General features: G+C 32.9%; 1 long non-coding RNA gene across 1 annotated transcript; it reads right to left on the minus strand.

The window, feature by feature from the left end:
* Positions 1 to 4,592: 4,592 nt before the first annotated feature.
* LOC145579631 (uncharacterized) lies at positions 4,593 to 7,165 on the minus strand. Its single transcript, XR_014099175.1, has 3 exons — positions 6,639 to 7,165; positions 5,761 to 6,245; positions 4,593 to 4,886 (listed from the first exon to the last, which is right to left on the minus strand). It is a non-coding gene; the product is annotated as an uncharacterized LOC145579631 (long non-coding RNA).
* Positions 7,166 to 24,210: the final 17,045 nt, after the last annotated feature.

A 24,210-nucleotide genomic window follows, 5' to 3' on the forward strand; every position in this document is an offset into this window, starting at 1 on the left:
ACTATTTCAGTTGCGCGCGACACCCAGCGTAACTCTGGAAGATTTGTAATTATTCGGAAATTATACAGAAAATATAAAATCGAATCTTATCATAAAGCCGCGCGCAAGACCAATAGTTGCGTTGCACATATCAGCGCAACTCTATAACTTGCGCTGGGTTTCCGCGCGCAACTTCATATGTTGCGCGCGACACCTGCTGCGGAAGATTGCTCGAAACCCTAAACCTAATCAACGAGCTTAAACCGAGGCTTCAAGAGACAGAAACTAACCTAAAACTCTGGCGAAATAACTTGTGAACTTGTGCAACCTAGCCCTCTTGTCCTAAACACTCACCCTTTCGATACTTTGTTACTACGATGGAGGGTCCCCAACAAGAAGGTGTCCATAAGTGTTCTAAATAGAGATCTAGCAAAGAGAAGTGGTAAATTCCCGAGCACTTAGTTAAATCACCTTTATTTTCTTGTTTAAATGGACTTTAATTAATTAATTAGTGTTGTTTGATCACCTTTAAAATAATTAATTAATTAATTCCACATAGTATCTTGCGTTAAATAAAGACTAGAATTGAATTAAATAATTGTTGGTTGATCTCTTAAGCCAAGGCGAATCTTGTTTATTTATTGTTCTTTCACGAATATTATTAAATAAGAATAACGACTTTTGCAATGTAATTCCTACGTGAATTAGTGTTTGTAAATAAAATCAACTAACATAGTTCTAGGTATCGCGTTGCATATATTGTTTGGTGATGAAATTGTGAAAAAGGAAGAGCTAGTAAAGGCCGTACTAGGGCTAGGATGACGATTCCCCTCTAAAAGGAATGTTATCTTAGTACCCTCGCTCCCGAACTCATTTCTGGTTTATAGACCAATTTGGGCATGGGTAAACTTATGATGTGTGCTAATTATTCCATGAACTCCACATGAACGAGGTTTATGAGTTTTTCCTAAAACTCATTGGCGGCTTGTTTCTTATAAAAAAAGCGTGATGATAGAATCAATTCTAATTCAAGGTCCCCCAAACAGTCAGGAATTAAAATCCTACTACACCCTAACAAGTGTAAAGTCCTAGGCTTTTAAGTGGCCAGGGGCATTTAAGTAGAGTACCCCTTACGATGGGATCACCCTCCTTACAGTTTCCACTTGAATATTACACTTATATCTATCAATGAAAGCGTTTACAATAGCATCCCAAGTAGAGGTTTTCTGTTTATCAAGAGAAAAGAACCATTGTTGACAAACGGTTTCAAGTGATAGAGAAAACAATGTATGAAAAATTTTCTTATTTATCCCCTTAATATTCATTATTGTCTCGAATGCCCTTAAGTGGAAGTAGGGAATGTCTGTTGGCTTGAAATTAGGGATGTCAGTGGCGTTGAACTTCTGCGGAAGAAATTCCTTGTCCACTAAGACCCCTTGGGAGCTAATGCCCTGGAATCTATAGTCATTGGATATTTTGCTCAAGCTTTCTTGCATGAACTCCATTTGTTGTTGCCTTACAGGGTCATTGACTTGAAGGGCTATACTCTTCATTAATTCAGTTAGGTTGGCTACATCCTTCTTGAGTTCATTAACTTCTTCTTGAGACGTCATTATCTTCTTAGCCTTTCTTTTTCGACTAATTAGTTTGTCAAAAAGTAGCACTTGAACTAAGGTGTTGTCCTTGATTAATCGCCCTTCCCTCCTTGACCAAGCGCTGTGGAAAGGAAATTGGGAATATTTACTGTTAATTATTTGACTCAAACTCTATTCAACATGCAATAGATGGAAAGAATAAATATTGTGATATGGAGAAAGCATGTAGAGAATGGAAAGATGATGTAGATGGGGATATATGGAAGAATTAGGAATAGAATGTACCCCCGACTCAAATGATGGAAAGGACAACTTATGCATGAACCTAAGACATGGTCATGGTGACATATTCACAAAGTGTGTGCTAAAACTAGTAAGTGTAGGTGACATACCTTGACTCTTTTGTGAGACCATGGGACTATGTGCTAGACTCGATTAAGGACTGAACATAATTACTGCCATTAATAAACTGATTAAACTGTATTAGGAAATCGATTAGACTGACACATCGTGAAGACTCGAGCAAAATTACAGGTTGTCGTCATACGACAGTACTGTCGCCAGACACTGGCAGCCAACGCTAGACGACGGGATCGATGCCTGGCGCCGGAAACTAGCATGCAGTGTGACGCCACAGTCAAAATCTTTGCACCGTAATGGAACATCAATCTGGCACTACTACAAAAACTAGCAAAGATACTCGTTGTAATATGCTTTAAAGACCACCTCAGATTGGGTCTCTATCTCAAGGGTCTCTTTGATAATGAGACCCGTTCATTAGGGGGGTATGTTAAGGAAAACAAATAGACTCGTTGTTGGTGATAGAGGTTCTGTTATGTATGTTTTGAAATTGATTTTTAGAAGGGAAAGAGACCTGTTACTTCAGATATGGGGTCTTTTTAGTGCCTTTAAACAGACCCAAAATGTCCATTAACGGGTCCCTTTGCTCTGTATTTTTTTAAAAAAAATTAAAAATTATTTTTGCTTTTGATGTGGGTTGCATTTGAATTTTGAAAGTTTTGTTTTCAATCTTCATACAAATTGGCGGAAAAATCATACTACTGGAAGTATATTGTAGTTACACTTCAAGTGCACTATAATAATAATAATGGGCTAAAGTAAAGTTAATGTGGTAAAAAAAATCAACCTACATAAAATGTAATTATATATGGCTAGACTCTACTCTAGGCATCTTACCCTACACCCCTACCTAAACTCATCGTTTAACACCCTTTCCCCCAAATACTCACTTTTACAGTAACTACATAGTAATAACCTTACTGTTTCCCCCACCCTTTTACAGTAACTACATATATATATAACAGCCATTATCATTTCACTTTCTCTCTTCTCACCCATTTTCTACATTTTCTCTCTCTACATCTATTTTTTTGCATTTTCAAATCAGAAAATTTCTATGAATTTATGGAAAAATTATCAAAAAAAAAATTGTTCAGTTACTACAACTAATCAAGGTCGAAATTCAAAGGAGTAAGTGATTTTTTTTCATATTCTGTTCGAAAAAGAGTATAAACCCTAGTTTTAGTAATTTTTTGTTGCATTTGTGTTACAGGATCATCATCGAAGTATAAAACATAGAAAAAGAAGGTATGAACTATTGCATTTTAGTAATTTTTACTAATTTTCGTTTTAAAACTAGTAATCTGAACAAGTTCCTTTTGATTTTTGGGTATGAACTATGAAATATTCCTTTTTCCTTTTTTTTTGTTTTTTTTTTTTGGCAGTTGAAGGAAATAGTTTCAGAGAAGAACATCCAAGAATCTGGAGAAAAGTAAGCATTAATTAAATTAGTTCGTAGTGTTTCTTTTTTACTGAATGTTCATTTTCGTATTAATAAATGTTCATTTATATATTAGTATACAATCATTCACATGTTAATAGATGATTAATATAAATATATTACTACATTTATATATTACTACATAGTCATTGTATTAATGTTCATTCTTTTTCTTAGTTTGGAGTGGAAAATTATTACTACATAGTCATTGTATATATAAATGTTCATTCTTTTTCATAGTTTGGAGTGGAAAGTTATTTTAGATGAATATTCATTTGTATTTTGGTAGATGTTCAATCGTATAAAAGTATATGGTTTTCACATATTAATATACAATTAATAGAATTTTGATAAATATTTATATTTTGGTCATCTTCTTCAAATATTTCATGCTCGGTTAAATTTTGAGTTTCAATATATGTCTTTTTTTTTTTTTTTTTCAGATGCATGTATGATAAATCATATATTGATAGCTTCAAGAGTTATTCACGTATATATTTCATGTTCATTGATTGATATCTTTCATAGGCATTTTTAAACTAATGCATGTTCATTTATATATCAATAGATGTACATTTTCATATTCAATTATGTAAATATGTTCATTATTGTATTAATAGTTGTTCATTCCATATAAATAGATGACCATTTCTACACATATATAAGTTCATTTATATATTAATATATGTTCATTTCCATATCGATCATTTCAATTGTTATATTTTCATATTCTTATGAAAATTGGTTCTTTCAACACTTATTCTTGCTCAAATCTAACTAAAAATTCTTGTTTTTGTCTATTAGTTAAACAAAGAATCATGGATATAGTGAGTTACACCACACGATAGCAAGGAAAAAAAATGTAGGCAACAAAAATAAGGAAATCAAGAATGCATGGATTCGCGCAATATCAACCAATAACACTAGCTTGAATTTTTCGATTTTGGATCGATAATTCATTGTGTATAATAATATGTGTAGAATTGAGTTGTATATTTAATTCAATATTTAAATTTTTGGTGATATACAATTTCTATTTGATTTTAATAAGAAGAAAATAACCTTTTTGTTTCCCAAAGTATTATTACAAATCATATCCTTCAAAAGCAAACATTTAAATAGTATATATATAATACTATTATTTTTTTGACGACTTTGAACCATCATTCACTAACTATATTAGAATATTTGACACTTTATGTTCATAAACACACCTGAACAATCAATAGGAAACTGTACAAAGGTTAAACATTCAGTTCTTGTATCAAGTCTCTCATAGGACCTAATATTTCTACACTTATTATCTTTATAACCCTTATTAGAACAAATAAATCCTTTCATAAAACATGAGTCATCCCTTCGCCTCTTACTCCTCCCAACTCTGATCCCAAAACCTTTCATAAAAGCATACTCATTATACATTTCATAAGCATCATCTTCAGAAGGAAATTGTTTCCCCCAATAATCAAAGTGACTTGCTTCTTCAAAAATAACAGCATCCTCTGTTCCCACTGCAATAATTAAACATGTAATAAATGAATAAATACAGTAGCAATAATGGTCAATAACAATAATGCATTTGATCAATTACAGTAAAATTATCATAAATAAAATATAAATGATCATCTATAATTACATAACTGAACATTATTAATGAAACTACAAAACAGTGATAATCATTAAAAGTTACATGTACAACTTATAATTCCATAAACACAAGTGTATCTATAAATGAACATTTATAATTACATAATTGAACCTTATTACAACAAAACAGAATAACAAATGTTAAACTATTTTTTTTTTTTTTTTTTTTTTGAGGGAACAAATATTAAAATATGTTCACTAGTTAAAATTTATATGAGCGTCTTTAAAAGAATGAAAATCATTGAAATTCACATGTATACCATATATTTTCGTATACGACTACAATAAACCTATAGTTTACTACAGAAACATACATTAAACATAATTGAACAATTACTATTACACAAGTGATCAATTTTTTTTAACTAAGATTATTTTTAAACGACACACCAAGGTGATAAAAATAATCGGTTTAGCAAAATTATAACAACTATAGATGTTCATATAAAACGCACAAAACTGGAAAGACAACAATCAAATAATAAGATTACAATCAAAATTACAAAATAAAAACAATAACACAAATAAGATTCAAATTAGAAGAATAATACAACCAAAACTATGAATTAACTACTATATTAGAATAACAATACCAAAAACAGAGCATTATTATCAAAATTAAAATAAGTAGAACAAAAACTGTGAAATCAAAACATTATAATCGTACAAGTACAATCGAAAAACATAGCATTATCAAAATCGATTCATTGATTATCATTTAAAGTACGAATTACTTACATTGATGTTTAAACGAAACAAGTAATCTAACTCCAATAGGGAAAATTGACTCATAATCATGATCAAATGCAATTGAGTTTGAGATCTCCATGGAAGAAGGGGGAGAAAATTAAAAAACAATGTAGAAAAAAGAGGAGAGAGAAAATAAAATCAGTGAAAAATAGGAGAGAGAAAATTCAAAATTTGATCTATAAAATATATATTTGGTTTTCTTGAATGGAAAATTAAAAAAAAAAACAAAAAACAAAACAAAAGATGGCATTTAGACATAGTTAGTGGGGAGGGGGTGTAGGGGAAGCCGCCTACCCTAGAGTGTAGTGAAAAATTTGTACATAAAATGCAAATTAAAATAAACAAAAAAATAACATTGATGTTACTAAAATATACAATTACAATTACAACATTAAGGCTCAACAAGTACAATTGCTCAAGTTCTCCATTCTCTCTCGTTGTCTGAGAATTTTGTGAGATGAAATCAAGCAAATCTGAAAAAAAATACAAATAATGAATCAATATAAATAAGAATCCTACAAAAAAAACTTGTTTATAAATAAGTTCAATAAATAAAAAAACAAAGAAATAAGATATACAAAAAAATATTGAAAGAAAGCACAACTTCACAAGCAACAATATTACAACCTACAGTACTCTGCATGTATGTTCATTTCAATTTACATCTAACCAAAGATTTATATTACAACAAGTCAACAAAACATCGAATACTAGAACTCGTATAATGATCATACAGTCCAGATTGATTAATCACATATCCAACTTTTTTTTTTGACGGGAAGCTAGCAAATTTTATTAAATCACATCTGAAATCTCTAACATAAATCAATGGAAGATTAGTACAATACAACTATACAAGATATTACCATTAAAAGGGTCCTTCGATTTGAGATACAAAGCTTGCAGAGTAGTAAGACTCGTGAGACAAGAAGCACAAGGAGACCCGTTTGCAAGAGATTGATTACAGTTCAAAACGGCGTCGTTTAACGCAAATTGAGGAACGAATTTTTCGAACTCGGTCTGAGTTGAGATGTTCAAACAACCTTCAGAAATCCACTGAGCCTTGAACCCACAAGAGGTTTGAACCTTGAAGTTTGGTATGAACGAGTCGACGGCTGAGTCGTACGAGTTCCAGCATGACTCGGACGAGTTAGGTGGTGGGTAGAATGAGTGCCTTTTTAAGGGGAGAGAAATAGATTATTTTTACTCCGTACCATTTGAGTGTTTACAAAGTACATTTCTTATTACCATTTGAATGTTTACAGAGTTTTAAATCAAGGTGAGAAGCTAAGGAAGAGGAAGTGACGGCGGTGGATTGGTTTGAAAGAGAGGATGATATTTTTAATTTGGAGTTGGGGTTTGAAGAGTGAGAATGACTTGAGTAAATATCAGGTGAAAGAACTAAGGAGACAAGTCATAGAATATTACAGAGTAGAATATTAAAAGGAAAAGTACTATACGAAATAAAAAAAAAAAAAAAAAGTAATAATTCAATCAAGAATAGATTTAAGAGACCCGTTAGGTTGACATCAGGTCTTATCTCTTTGTTTTTATTTTCCTAGTTTACATAAGAGACCCGTCATATTAAATGTTGGATCTCTTATATCAAACAGATCTGTTAGTTAAATAACGGGTCTTTAATTAGGGATCTCATTTTCAAGTTTTGTAGTAGTGTGGGACTGTTTCCATTATTTTGCTCTAAGGGGATTAGCCTAAAAGTCGTACTAAGTCCAGTTTGATCCATTTATTAGACTTAAGTTATTAATTAATTAATTAAATTAACAAAGTCCTTTTAGTCATTATTTTTATTTATTTAACTCATACACAAGTCAAACAAACGGTTAGGAAAAGAACACATAGAGTATGCACAGCAAATAATGTACAAGTAGTCATATAGTCATGATATGATGCAATGAGTTTGCAACCTAACCATGGCTCTAGTTCTCTAAAGTTCTGGATATGGGTTAGTCAAAGAATGTCCATGGTTATGAGTCTGGATGCACCGCGAGGAAGCCTTACCTTTGGAAGGGTTGTCGCGTGTGGATGGGACCCCGCGAGTTAAACTCGCTTCCATGGTTTGGTGAATTCAACATTCTCGGATGTACCCTTCGTTGCCAGGAGCGTTCAATTAGGTAGATGGCGCATAAATTCCCAAAGGGTTATATCCATATGTAGAACACATATGGGTTTCAGAAAATAAGGAAAAACTCAATCAGGAAGTAAAACCAAGTAAACAGAACTAGAAAACTAGTCGAAACAAGAAGGTAGATTTCTGGCTAGGTAGTGGAAGAATTTAGCGCGGGAAAATAGCTTCGTTGCTAAACGCTGGCCCCGTCGCCAGACAAAAAGCTTGTTGCCTAACGACGACGCCAACGTTAGGCGCCGACGCTGTTTTCTTAGCGCTAATTCCTACATGCCTCAGCAGCTTTTTGTTCTTGAATTTTCCAGTTTTTTCGTAACATTATTTAGATTCTAGTTGTGAAAGATATTTCCCTAGATTCCTACATGTAAAAATCCTATGTTTTAGACTCATTACGGATGGTCTTTCCAATGAGAACCTTTTTTATGCTTATGCCAATAATGTCAATCAAAATTACGCTCATGAAATACTTAGAACTTTTCGAGTCTCATCCACTCATTCTAAATCATTGCCAAAATAAATTTTAGGAATTAAAATAGAAATCGTCCCCAGCGAAGTCGCCAAAAAACTGAAGGGAATATTTCAAGCTATCCCACACTTGAGCCCCACTGTGACCATACACTTAAGCATGGTGGAGTCCAAAGGGAAGGAAGCTAGAGTAAAAGAGTCGCCAACAAGTTTTAGGAACTTGTATCCCGTTCACAGGGTGAAGGTTACACCCATTAACAATCCAGGTAATCGTTAACTCCAATAGGTCTGGAACCATGACTGGAAGTTCGGGGATGAAGGTACAAATACAACCTAAAAGAGATTAAACTTGTCCTAATAATAGGCCACTATTTTATTCTTCTCGTATTCATGTGCGTTTTCTGACTAACATACAATCAATAGGTTTACCCTAAACCTGTTTACTCTATGTTGCTTGAATATTAATGCACAAATAAAACTATTATTGGCGATCACTTGAATTATTATCATATTATCCTAAACAAGATTATTAATTATCTTATTAAATGTGATTACAAGTACAAATTCCTTTTAAATATGCATAAAAGGTGTGATCAAGCAATAACAATAAATATAAACATCAAGAAACATAATAATAATAATAATAATAATAATAATAATAATAATAATAATAATAATAATAATAATAATAATAATAATAATAATAATAATAATAATAATAATAATAATAATAATAATAATAATAATAATAATAAATAATAATAATAATAATAATAATAATAATAATAATAATAATAATAATAATAATAATAATAATAATAATAATAATAATAATAATAATAATAATCATGATACTGACATGATACTAGGAAAGAAATAGGAAGCATTCTTTTAATCATACTTGATATTAGAAATATTAATCCTAAACATGATACATGGAAGCAATAAAACATCCTAACATGATATTAGGAATCAATAAAACAATCTAAGCATGATTTCTATATCAAAAGATCAATAAAACAATTAAAGTACTTACTTTGATGCCTCATACCTCTTTCTAATAACAAAATACACACGTTAGTAACTTCAAGGAAAATATTAAAAATCAATACAATTAAATCAAATAATCGAAGAAGAAATTAGGGACCAAACTCTCATAAATATCAAACCTTTCATGTCTAGGGCGAAGGGAACTTCAAACTTGGTTAGGTGTTTCTAAATCTAATGTATGAGGAATTTTGAGAGAGGGAAGGCTTAGAAAAAGAAAAGAGAGAGAAAGCTTCTAGCTTTTAGAGAGGGAGAGAATATATAGATTGTGTATAGATGATTTGAAAACAGGGAGATATGACCCCTATTTATAAAAAAAATAGCATGGGATCGAAGAAAATCATATTCGAAATAAAACTCCTCCCGTCGCAAAAGACAGGAGCCAGCGCCTGGCGACGACTCCGTCGTCTCGCGCTGGTCCAAAAGTCAACGCGTTTTTCCACGTGTAATTACCTTCAAGACCGGTTTCAGGTAATTATGCGTCCGAGTAGTTTTCGATATAAGATTTATATATTGTATTCTAAATAAAACATTCTTTTAAAAATATGATTAATAGGCCCTCCTCTAGATCATCGGGCCACCTTTGAAAATCATTGGGCCTAATTTAATTTAATCCATAACTTCCTCATAAGTCATCGGAATTGGGCCTATAATATATCATTGGAAAGCTTTTTTCAAGCCCAATCCAACTACACTATTATTGGACCTTTATTATGGACCAAAAAAAATTGGACTAGCTATTTTTCATAAATAGGAGTGAGAAAAGAAATATTTTTAGAAAACAGAAAGAGAAATATTTTAATAAAAACATCCTCATCATTAGACTTTCCACACTTTCACCTCGTTCGATAATCAAATGACGCGAAAGGTATTCATCACTGGGTCTGGTTTTGGGGAGACACATTTGGGTGTCTACCCATGTAATCCCCCGTAATTTTAAATATTTTATAAATGAAAATTTATTTTATTTATAATATTTATTTGTTATTTTTCATAATTTAATTTCAAAAGTTTCAAATTATTAATCTGGGTCGAAAATTATTTGAATAAATTATTTTATGCACCTTTATTCTACAATTTATGTCCACTCACACAAGTCTAACCTATTTGTTTACTTAATCGAGCCATTATTTTTATGAGGCCCAATCTTTCTTTTTACCCTACAATAATTCTCTCCTATAAATACCCCATGAATCTCCAAAAAATTTCCCACACAAAAAGGTTAGTCTTATTTTCATCCTCCTTTGTTTCATTATTTTGCTTAATGTTAATTTAATTTTTTTGGGTTTTGGTTTTAGTATAAAGATTATATTTTTAGTATCAAATTATATTTTAATGGTATAAAGATTATAAATTTCAGATTATATTTATGTTATAAATTTCATATTTTATGAATTATAAACCTAGGGTTTCAATTTATTGAAAATCATGATTTTAGGGTTTTTATGAACAATTGATTTAGGGCTTTTATAGTAATGATGTTTTGAAATTTTGGTGATTATAACTACTGATTAGTTTAACTTAATTCCAGATTATTTTGAACATGTAGATTCGTGTTTTAATTTTTAGATTTTCGTTCGTTAATATTAATCCCGTTTTAATCCCGATCAGATTCTGAACTCATCCGATTTTGATGAAAAAGTAGTGTTTTCCATGTGGAAACAACGTTTTAATAAAGACTCACTATCTTTTAAAGTGAGCACCACCCTCTCGTGGCCAAATTCAGCCTCTAAATATGATTTTCGGGCAATTTTTGATTTTAACGAAGTTTTTTTTTATACTTAAAATATTATCCTTGAGTTTGATTAATAAAATTAATTATGTTTAAAGTTAATTAAGCATAAATATATGTTTTTATTGAAGTTTTAAGTGTTGGAAATAGTTTCTAAGTACTAGTTTTGATGTTTTATAAAGAGGGTTTAATCACCCATTAAAAAGGGAGATTTTAAGGGGTTTTTATATAATTTTCAGATTTTTATTAAACTTTGAACTTGCTGTAATTTCATGTATAAGAGTGTATTTTAAGGTTTTTATGAAGAAAATTTAAAGAACTATATATAAGCCTTTAATTTTAACTAAAGGGAAGGTTTTAAAGTGTTGTTTGATTTGGATTTTGAAGGTTTTAAAGTAAGTTAGTATTGCTGTAAATTTGATTGATTGGGTATTGATTGAGATGTTATTATTTGGCTTAGGAGAGGAGTTTATTGAAGGTGATTTCTAGTTAGTAAAGTGGCATACCAATTCGTTTGCTCAAGGTACGTACAAGTTACGAAACCTTGCTTGTAGGTGCATGTTTAAGGACGGATCGAGAACTTAGTATCATGTATAGGGATGACCGAGTTAAATTGTTTGGTTATACATTGTGAATTTCGTATGACGTGCACTATTTTATATTGCAAGTATTATTTGTGCTCTAATTATGCAAGGTGCGCTTAGAGGCAAAGGTATATGATTGGTGTAATGATTAATTTATTACTCATTCATGATTATGCAAGCAGGATGAGTAAAGGAAGAATTTAAGTCTTCTAAGACGAGGTTAAGGTTTTGGGGTGCCTTATGCACTCAAGGTGTTTATACACCGAGGTAGTAAAGGAATAAATAATAAATGTTGCTTGCCACTAATAAATCAAGAATTGAAATTGAAAAGTTGTTTTACTTGATTGAATTGATATTGGATTGATTGTATTGTTATGCATATGAGTCATCACCAAGTCTAAACCTGTAAATCACGTAAAGTGCAAGATGGATGAGCAATAAACTCTGGATTGGTGCACTTCTGGAGTAATGACAATCAGGGGTTGGGGTACATGGGGTATTAGCCGTGTACTTTTCTCGAGGCCGTCTGATCTACGAGTCTCTTATTTCAAATATTTTCAAAACTAGGAGTTAGGTGAGATCTCATACTAACTACGGTCACGGAGTCGCGCCCGTGGTCGTTGGATGTTTATTGATGTTTCCGAAAGGAGGCATGGGTTTTTTCTTTTATTGATGTTCCAAATGGAGCATGGGTTGGACAACCTTGTCTATTGCGTAATCCAATGAATAAAAATAATGATTTACCTATTATTAATTAATGGAGTCTTAGTAATATAAATAGTTGAGTCGTGTGTTGAGTCTATAATTTAATGATGCATGATGATTGATTATTAGTAGCATGTTATGGATTTCTTAATTTATTTTACAGCTTGTATGTACTCAGCTTTGCTGATTGCGTGCTTTGTGTGTCTTTCTTTGGTCATGGCCTTCGCCTTTCAATGACCCTGTGACGATCCAATTTTTACACTTGTAATATTGGGGAGCAGAATTACCACAGGTTCTTACACATCAGCATTCATCAGGGTTGTGGGATCTTGAGTAGAGAGTTGGTTGTTTGCATTTTATTTCTTTTGCAAGTTTGAATTTATTTTAATTCGATTTTATTCGACACTATTTCTTTTGGGTTTGAATTTATTTGAACACTGAATTTAATCACTTACTACTTTTATTGGGTTTTGAATAAGGGCCTTAATGGTTCCAAGTTGTATGACTTAATTTGGTTTCATTCGTTGGTTTTGAAACTTATTTATAACTGATTTAGTTTTTCCGCTGCTATTTTCTGATAAAGCCTTAACGTTTGAACACGTGGCGGTAACACGCTAGTAATTCTCTTGAATATTGTTCAGGGTCTTCACAGGTTTAAAGAGAGAATTATTGGGGTGTTACAACCCACCCATTCCCTATAAATAGAGGCTTAATACGAGGCTTAAACAGACAGAAATTAACCTAAGCTAAAACTCTGGCAGAAACTTTGTGAACTTGTGTGCTACCAAACCCTCTTATCCTACTCACCCCCTTTACACGTGTTACTACGGTGGAGGTTCCCGGACAAGAAGGAGTCCATAAGTGTTCTAAACGAAGATCTAGCAAAGAGAAGTGGTAAAATCCCGAGCACTTAGATCAATCATATTTATTTTTCTTGTTTAAAAGAATAATAAATTAATTAGTGTTGTTTTATCATTTTAAAAGGACATTTAATTAATAAATTCCACATAGTATCTTGCGTTAAATAAGATTAAAATTGAATAATTAATTGATTGATTGATCACTTAAGCCAAGGAGAATCTTGTTTATTTTTGTTCCTTTCACGAATTTGAATTAAATAAAGAATAACTACTTTAAAATGTAATTCCTACGTGATTGATGCATGTAAATAAAATCAACTAACTTAGTTTTAGGTATCGCGTTGCATATAATGTTTGGTGATGAAATTGTGAAAAATGAAGAGCTAGTAGAGACCGCACTAGGGCTAGAATATCGATTCCCCTTTAAAGGGAATGTTTTTTTAGTACATTCGCTCCCGAACTCATTTCTGGTTTATGTAGACCAATTTGGACATGGATAAAATTAGGATTCGTGCTAATTATCACATGAACTCTACATGGGAGAAAGGCATGGACGAGGTTTATGAGTTTTTCAAAAACTCATTGGCGACTCCCTACTTGTTTCTTATAAAAATCTTGATGACAAGATCAGTTCTAATTCAAGGTCCCCCAAATAGTCAGGTTGAAATCCTAATACACCCTAACAAGTGTAAAGTCCTAGGCTTTTAAAGGGCCACGGGAATCTAAGGAGAAGGATCCCCTACGATGGGAACACCCTCCTTACACACATGGACGTTTTTTTTTTTCACATGTTAGTTTTTTAAAGATGGTAGGTTACTTTAAAGAACACAAGTACTAAATGCAGTACAAAATAACCTAAATGCAGGATTTATATATTTATATGAAAATAATAAAAGACTAAGATACCCTTATTCAATTTTTAGAACTCAATATTCCATTTCAACTTGAACAAAATTCAACTTAAAATTTTTTCCATTTCTACGGTCTACCTTTACTAATCCCACGACATTTTGCTAATCCCATAAATTTTGCTAATCCCACAAATTTCACATTCATTTTTCCTCCCATCTAAGGTAATTTATATGTGTAAATTCGTTTTTTTTTAATACTATGTATAATATTTCGTTCTTTTTTTTTCGGGGGTTACTGGTTACCCCCGAAAATCTTATCCGGGGGGTATTGTTGACCCCCGAAAATATTATCCGGGGGTACTTTTGACCCCCAAAAATCTTATCCGGAGGGTGCCATTGACCCCCGAAAATCTGGTCCGGGGGGTACCATTGACCCCCGGAAACACATCCTGACACCCTGACATGCCCCGAATAAAATCGCATAATATGGAAATATTATTATAATTTGTTTGATTGTTCATCTATAATTAGATTTTGCGGAAAAAAAAATACAACAAATAATTTTCATACCTCAAAAAAATCGTCGTAGTTCAGTTCATTATTGTCCCATGAATTTGTATACCTCAAAAAAATCGTCGTAGTTCACTTCATACCTAAAAAAAATTTCTCAAAAAACGTGGATATTAGCCTTTAATTTTGGAAATTTTATACTTTTTTGGAAAAATTAGAAAAAATAATCTCAACTTTCATCAATTTTGGTACAATAATCCCAACTTTGGATTATTCTGGAATAATCCGAACTTTAGGGGGTCTTCATTTTCTTCAGTCCCAAACCGGTCAACGTGAGTCAACAACCTTTAATAAAAGGTCACCACGACACGTGTCAGTTTGTCATTGGTCCAAAAAAAATAAATTAAAAAAAAAATCCCCCCCCAAAACCACTGGTTCCCCCACCTAAACCACACCCTCCACCAGCCCCTACCCTTTCCTCTAGCCCCCACCCAGCCGGAAATCTCCCCCCCACCCCTCGACCACCATTCCCCACCCTCCCCCTCCCTTCCCCCACCCACGAAACCCTTCCCCCTCCCTTCCCCCCTTCCCTCACCCCGTAAAAACTCCCCCTCCCCTTCCCCCACCCTCGAAAACGGACGGAAACGACAAGGGGGCTTAATTTCCGGCCGTTTTCGAGGGTGGGGGAAGGGGGAGGGGGAGTTTTTACGGGGTGAGGGAAGGGAGGGGGTTTACGAGGTGGGGGAGGTGTTTCGGCTGGGGTGGGGGAGGTTTTCCGGCTGGGGTGGGGTTGTTTTCGGGGTGGGGGCTGGGGAGGGGCTGGTGGGAGGGGGGTGGTTTGGGTGGCGGTTAAGGAGGAAGGGGTGGGTTTTATGATTTTTTTTTTTAAAAAAATTGGACAAATCATGTGCTGACACGTGGCTTTTAAAAAACATAAAAAAAAAATTAACCTTCTCAAAAGGTAACCGGTCATTAGGACTGAAGAAAATGAAGACCCCCCCCAAAGTTCGGATTATTCCAGAATAATCCAAAGTTGGGATTATTGTACCAAAATTGATGAAAGTTGGGATTATTTTTTCTAATTTTTCCTATTATAATTTGTTTGATTGTTCATCTATAATTAGATTTTTCGGAAAAAAATACAACACATAATTTTCATACCTCAAAAAAATCGTCGTAGTTCACTTTATTATTGTCCATGAATTTGTATAGTATTGAATATTAAATAGGATGAAAGGTTGAATAATGGTGGTGATGATTATATAGTTAAGTGTGTAAATAATTAAATAAAAATAAGGGCAAAATTGGAATATAATCATTTTAAAAAAAATTAACTTATTCTGCATTATTGTAGAATTGTACCTGCATGTAGTACTCCCCTTAAAGAATGTTATTATTTTAGTGATTTTAGATGGTAGTTTTTTTTATTAAAGGATGGTAGTTTTTTTTATTAAAGGATGGTAGGTTTTTTTTAAAAAAAAAAAAGAAAAAAAAAATGAGAAGAGAATTCTACTCATATTCATGTGCGCTTTCTAACTAACATACAATCAATAGATTAATCCTAAACATGTTTATCTATTTTGATTGAATATTAATGCACAAAGAAAACCATTATTGGCGGTCACATGAATTATAATCAAATTAACCCTAAACAAGATTATTAATTATCTTATTTAGCGTGATTACAAGTACAAATTCCCTTTAAACATGCATAAAAGGCGTGATCAAGCAATAAAAATAAATATATATCAAGAAACATAATAATAATAATAATAATAATAATAATAATAATAATAATAATAATAATAATAATAATAATAATAATAATAATAATAATTAACAATAATTATCATTATCATAATCATGTTAAAGCATAAAATTATTAGCAAGATCCTAGGCATGATACTAACAAGATTAATAACAAACCCTAGCATGTCACTAAACATATAAAGATCAAAGCTTTAGCCCTAACATGATACTAACATGATGTTAGGAAAGACAATAGGAAGCATCATAGAAATCATAATTGATATTAGAAACTTAATTAACCCTAAACATGATATACTAGGAAACAATAAACATCCTAACATGATACTAGGAATCAAAATAATAATCTAAACATGATTTTTATATCAAAATATCAATTAAACAATTAAAGTACTTACTTCGATGTCTCGTACCTCTTTCTAATAACAAAATACACGCTTTAGTAACTTCAAGGAAAATAATATCAAACAATTAAATTAAATAATTGAAATAGAGATTTGGGACTAAACCCTCAGAAATATCAAACCTTTCACGTCTAGGGCAAAGACAACTTCGAACTTGGCTAGGTGTGTCTAGTGCTAATGTATGAGAAATTGCGTTTGTAAAAAGTTAGGCTAGAAAGAGGGAGAGAGAATAAGCTTTAGCTTAGAGAAAGAGAAGAATTAGAGAATTTTGGGTATTGAAAAACGGAGGTCCAAGGACCCTATTTATAAGAAAATAGTCCGGAAACCGATAGAAAAGAGTTAGAATTCGAAAAGAAGTAAAACACCATCTTGTCGCCAATGACAGAGTTCATCGCCAGGCGACGAGGGAGCTGCACTGCAGCGCCAGGCGACGAACTTGTCGTCAGACGGTGCTAAGACAGTTTTTGCGGATTTTGTTTTTATCATATCTTTTAATCCAAAAGTCCAAATAAGACTTATAATATGTAGTTGGAAATATCTAAAAGTCTAATTTTCAAACCAATTGGAATCAGATTAAAATATTTTGTAGATAAAAAGATATGGCCAAAATAGTGGAAGGATGTCAATTTTGGATAGAGTTTCGTATTCCTTTCATATATTTTTCGTTATAGCTTGGAATTAATATTATAATATATCATTGGAAAGATAATTTTAAGATCTATCCAACCATATAAGATTTGGATAATGATTATGAAGAACAAAAATAATATCTGAATATATTCCATTTCGTACAAAACTAGGATTCTCAAAAGGAGTAGTTTTATTCAATTTCAAACTCTTTGAAACATAATTATCAATCCTAACTCCATTAGGATTTAAGAGAACCTTCTAGAGTATTCTAGAAGACTATAATCAATTCTAATAGCTTTAGAAATGATAATTAATAATAGGCCCTCCTCTAGATCATTGGGCCGTATGTAAGAACCAAACCGGGCCCAGTTTAGTATTTTGGCCATTACTTCCTCATTATTCATTGGAATTGGGCTTATAATATATCGTTGGAAATATATTTTTGATTCCTAGCCAACTACACTATTATTGGACCCTTATCATGGACAAAAATAAACTGGATTGGCTATTTTCATAAAATAGAGCAGGTTTTTGAAAACAGAAAGAAATATTTTAATAAAAACTACCGCAACACTAGACTTTTCACACTTTCACTTCATTCGATTATCATTTTACGCGAAATGTATTCATCACTAGGTTTGGTTTTGGGGAGACACAATTAGGTGTCTACAGAAGCCCCCACTTTGATTGAGTTTGGAGAAACTTATATTTTGAAAACAAAAGTCAAAGAATCGATAGGGACGGAGAATGATTCAGAACATTCTACGATCCTAAATCATTCTTGTATCACCGATACCTCTAAACTAGCATTATTTAAACAGATAAAAGAGTTAAGAAATGCGTATCTTGCACCATCGAGCACGCGTCTCTAAAGTAACCAATTTTTGTTGTGACGACCTTCCACAAGCTAGGGAACGCCATCTTGTTGTTGTTAATGTTCACTCGTCTCTGAACAATGGAGCCTTTTTGAGGATTATTCACTCGTCTCTGAACAATGGAGCTGTTGATGAGATGTCCACGCGTCTTTGAACAAAGAGCTTGATAGGGTTCCCACACGTCACTGAGCAAAAGAGCTTGATGATATGTCCACGCGTCTCTGAACAAAGAGCTTGATAGGGTGTCCACGTGTCTCTGAATAAAAGAGATTTGATGATATGTCCACGCGTCTCTAAACAAAAGAGTTTTGATGATATGTTCACGCGTCTATGAACAAAAGAGCTTTGAATGCTTGAGATCGTTCGGTTGGCTGCGAACAGGAGCTTTGTTGAATGGTTGTATCCTGTAAAAAGCATAAGATTGCCAAAAGACTTTGCTGGTGTTTTTCGTAGGATTAACCTAAGGCTTGATGCCTTTTCTTAGGGTTGACCTAAGACTTATTGACTGACTTGAGGCTGACTCTATGTGAATTGACACGTGTGACTCATGACTCGTGTGTGCATTGTATTGTGACGATGTGCTTGACTCAAAATGCGAAAAAACAAAAAAATTTCGTCATTTTTGTGGAGGGTACCGACTTTCTCCCCAAAAAAGAAAGACGCAAAAAAGAATCGAAGTGTTTGATGGTGCATGTTGAATGAGATTAGTCATTGATGTTGTTTCTCATAGTGAAAGGATTAATTCATCCTAAGCTATCTGAATTGTTGACTTGATGATGAAAATATTTGGGTAACTTAGGCACGGAGGCTAAGCACTTCATACTTTGCAATATAATGATTATTATGATAATGAGTGATGTTAATATGACAAGGCATGCTTCAGTGTTGTGTTAAGATTTCATGACAAAGGGTTCCTAAGGGAATATATTTGGTCATGTTTCTATGATGTGTGTGATAGTGACACTAAAGTTAGGCCGCAAGGGCTAAGTGTGTGGAAAAATATTTAAAGAAGAGTCAAATAATGGTGACTCTTAGGCTAGGTAGGCTAATGATGTTGTAATCCCCTGTATTTTTAAATATTTTACAAATGAAAATTTATTTTATTTATAATATTTATTTGTTATTTTTCATAATTTAATTTCAAAAGTTTCAAATTATTAATCTGGGTCGAAAATTATTTGAACAAATTATTTTATGCACCTTTATTGTACAATTTATGTCCAATCACACAAGCCTAACCCATTTGTTTACTTAATTGACCCATTATTTTTATGAGGGCCAATCTTCCTATTTACCCTACGATTCTCTCCTATAAATACCCCATGAATCCCCAAAAATTTCCCACACAAAAAGGTTAGTCTTATTGTCTTTCTCCTTAGTTTTATTAATTTGTGTAATTATAATTATTGATTTATGGGTTTTGATTTTATTGTTTGAAATTAATTTAATTAGTATCAAATTGTATTTTGATGATTAAACTTTATAATTTCAGATTTAATAAGTGTCATAATTTTCAGATTTTGTAAATTTTATAACCTAGGGTTTTTAATTATTGAAAATCATGGTTTTAGGGTTTTTATGAACAATTGATTTAGGGCTTTTATAGTAATGATGTTTTGAAATTTTGGTGATTATAACTAATGATTAGTTTAACTTAATTTCAGATTATTTTAAAACTTAAATTCGGGTTTTAATTTTTAGATTTCCTTTCGTTAATATTAATCTCGTTTTAATCCCGATCAGGTTCTGAATTCATCCGAATTTGACAAAAAAGTAGTGTTTTCCATGTGTTCTCGTGGCCAAATTCAGCCTCTAAATATGATTTTCGGGCAGTTTTTTTTATTTTAACGAAGTTTTTTATCATTAAAATATTATCCTTGAGTTTGATTAATAAAATTAATTATGTTTAAAGTTAATTAAGCATAAATATATGTTTTTATTGAAGTTTTAAGTGCTAGAAATGGTTTCTAAGTACTACTTTTGATGTTTTATAAAGAGGGTTTAATCACCCATTAAAAAGGGAGATTATTAGGGGTTTTTAAATAATTTTAAGATTTTTATTAAACTTTAAACTTGCTGTAATTTCATGTATAAGAGTGTATTTTAAGGTTTTTATGAAGAAAATTTAAATAACTAGATATAAGCCTTTAATTTTAACTAAAGGGAAGGTTTTAAAGTGTTGTTTGATTTGGATTTTGAAGGTTTTAAAGTAAGTTAGTATTGCTGTAAATTTGATTGATTGGGTATTGATTGAGATGTTATTGTTTGGTTTAGGAGAGGAGTTTATTGAAGGTGATTTCTAGATAGTAAAGTGGCATACCAATTCGTTTATTCAAGGTACGTACAAGTTACGAAACCTTGCTTGTAGGTGCATGTTTAAGGAAGGATCGAGAACTTAGTATCATGTATAGGGATGACTGAGTTAGATTTTTTGGTGATACATTGTGAATTTCATATGATGTGCACTATTTTATATTGCAAGTATTATTTGTGCTCTAATTATGCAAAGTGCTATTAGAGGCAAAGGTATGCAATTGGTGTAAAGATTAATTTATTAATCATTCATGATTATGTAAACAGGATGAGTAAAGGAAGAATTCAAGTCTTATAAGACGAGGTTAAGGTTTTGGGGTGCCTTATGCACTCAAGGTGTTTATACACCGAGGTAGTAAAGGAATAAATAATAAGTGTTGTTTGTCACTAATAAATCAAGAATTGAAATTGGAAACTTGTCTTGTTTGATTGAATTGTGTTTAGAATGTTTGTATTATTATACATATGAGTCATCACCAAGTCTAAACCTGTAAATCATGTAAAGTGCAAGATGGATGAGCAATAAAACTCTGGATTGGTGCACTTCTGGAGTAATGACAATCAGGGGTTGGGGTACACGGGGTATTAGCCGTGTACTTTTATCGAGGTCGTCTGATCTACGAGTCTCCTATTTCAAATATTTTTTTAAAACTAGTAGTTAGGTGAGATCTCATACTAACTAAGGTTACGGAGTCGCGCCCGTGGTCGTTGGATGTTTATTGATGTTTCCGAAAGGAGGCATGGGGTTTTTCTTTTGTTGATGTTCCAAATGGGACATGGGTTGGACAACCTTGTTTATTGTTAAATCCAATGAAATAAATAAATGAGTTAGTTAATATTAACTAGTGAAGTCTTAATAAATTTGATAGTTGAGTCATGTGTCGAGTCTATAAACTAATGATGCGTGATGATTGACTATTAGTAGCGTGTTAGGGATTTCTTTTATGTTTTGCAGCTTGTATGTACTCAGCTTTGCTTATTGCGTGCTTTGTGTGTCTTTCTTTGGTCATGGCCTTCGTCTTTCAATGACCCTGTGACGATCCAATTTTTACACTTGTAATATTGGGGAGCAGATTAACCACAGGTTCTTACATACGCAGCATTCGCATCAGTGTTGTGGGATTTTGAGTAGAGAGTTGGTTATTATTCGCAGTTTATTTCTTTTCATAAGTTTGAATTTATTTAAACTCTAGTTTTATTTATTTACTAATTTTGTTGGGTTTTGAATAAGGGCCTTAATGATTCCAGCTTGTATCATTTAATTTGGTTTTGGTTATTGGTTTTAAAACTTAATTATAACTGAGTTAGTTTTTCCGCTGCTATTTTCTGATAAAGCCTTAACGTTTGAACACATGGCAGTAGCACGCCAGTAATTCTCTTGGATTTTGTTTAGGGTATTTACAGGTTTTATGAGAGAATTATTGGGGTGTTACAGATGTAGGGATCAAGCCCCCAAGTCTAACTTTAAATGAATAGGGATGAGCATTGGAGATCCTTTGATGTGATCATGGTGTAAGTGTGTGAATGTGAATATGAATGCATGTTTATTACGGCAACACCTCATTATGAGGTTGCCTACGTATCCGTTAGAAATATGCCGAACGTAGCTCTAGCCTAACCTTGCACAAGTGTGTGTATACCTCAAAGAGGTCTTTAAAGGGTTGTAATGTGGTTAGGCTAAAGGTTTGAAGAAGAAGGGGATAAAGGTTCAAGACCCTAGATAAGCCCCCAAGGTGTGCATTCTTACTTTTGAAATCTTTATATTTTTATGCTTGAGGTTTTCTCACTTTTAAACTCTCTTTTATTTACATTTTGCTCTCTTTTTTTATTTTTCATTTTTTTTCATATTTGAATCTTCTCTATAAGTGTGGGAAATCCCGATCATGCGGTCTATTACTCACTTGGCATTCATGTTTCTCAGGCACGGTACCGAGCACTCGATAAGAGATGCAATCTGAGACGTGTTCATATCAAAGATATGTTCATGTCAAAGACATTGGAACACTTGCCCTTTTGTACACTTTTATTGTTTCTATTTTTTGCTCTTTTTTTTTTTTAATTTTTGAGTTCTATGTAAAATCACTCAAGCTTTCATATTTAGAATTTGCATAAGTTGCACACTATCCCATCCCAAGGTTAGGTAGATGTGGTTTGAAAAAATGAAGGTCTATCTTTAGACGAGACTCAAAGTGGTTTATCAAGAGAGGAATTATATATTTGAAGGGTGAGAGGTATAACATGGCTACAAGAGGTGCCTCTAATCATGGGTATACCTTGTGCTTAGTTCGGCATGAATTTTTTTTTAATGCGATGCAATGATCATATGCAAGAAATAAAATTCTCATTTTATTAAAGGAAAAGAAAGAATGATCCTACAAAATAAATCTGAGGGAAATTAAAAGGTGTCTAGGGGAAAGGATAAATAAAAGAAATAGAAAAAGAGGTCATGAAATCTTGTCGTTGAAGCTCTCTTGTCTTGTGCCTTATCATCACTCGGTCTTCTTAGCGACTGGAGGTATAGGAAGCTTGTTATTATCGATCAAATATTGGATGGCCTTTTTCAGCTTCCAACAGCTCTCAGTAATATGACCCCTACCTTGATGGTATTTGCAGTGCGCCTTGAGGTTCCAGCTAGCCGTTCTCCTTTCGACTGGTGGATCTTCAAATGGTCCAATAGGAGTTATGAGACCTTTAGCATGAAGGCGATCGAATGTTGTGTCATAACTTATACCAATAGGTGTGAAGTTTCTCTATTGCCCTCGTTTGTTCATGGCAAGGACCTCATCCAAGTTAAACGTGCTAACATTGTTTGAGTGGGTAGTTTTGGAAGAAGAAGGATTGTCGTTCTTCTTTCCTTTCCAGCCACGGTTACTATTGTTACTATTCTTGGCCTTCCTGTTGCTCAGAGGAACATGAAGGTGGTTTGAATCAATGAGGTCTTGGATGCGATCCTTGAGGGTAAAACACTTTTCGGTGGTGTGACCATGGCCTCTATGATATTTGCAATAAGAATTTGGATCCCAATTGGGATATCGTTTCTCAAGTGGTGGGTCTTGACTGGGGCCAACGGGATGAATGAGACCTTGATCATGAAGATAGTCAAAAGCTTCATCGTATGTCATTTCTATTGGTGTGTATTCTTCAATGGTCCGTTTTACCCATGGCTTAGGAGCATTGAGTTCTTCATTAAATCCTTGGTGAGAATTTTGTTTGATAACCATCATTCGATTTGCTAGTCCTTCTACCACATTCAAGAGCATGGCAATGACATCTTGCAGTTTTCGAACGTCTTCTTCTAGACTGGAAAAATTTTCCCCGGTATTATCTAAGAAAAATCTTTCATCCTCCTTAATCATGGCCACTTCATCAATAGAGGTTATATAAGCTATCTCAATCATGGGCTCACCTACAAGTGTGATAAGGAGTGGAGGATCGAAGGATGTTTGATAGATCTTCTGCGATGGCTAGAATCTCGGAAGTTTTATTGTCATCGATTAGGTCTTGAATAGCTTCTTTGAGTTTCTAACACTCCTCAGTGTCGTGACCCTTTCC

This window comes from Chenopodium album, chromosome 1 (assembly GCF_948465745.1).
Source record: "Chenopodium album chromosome 1, dcCheAlbu1.1, whole genome shotgun sequence".
Lineage (NCBI taxonomy): Eukaryota > Viridiplantae > Streptophyta > Magnoliopsida > Caryophyllales > Amaranthaceae > Chenopodium > Chenopodium album.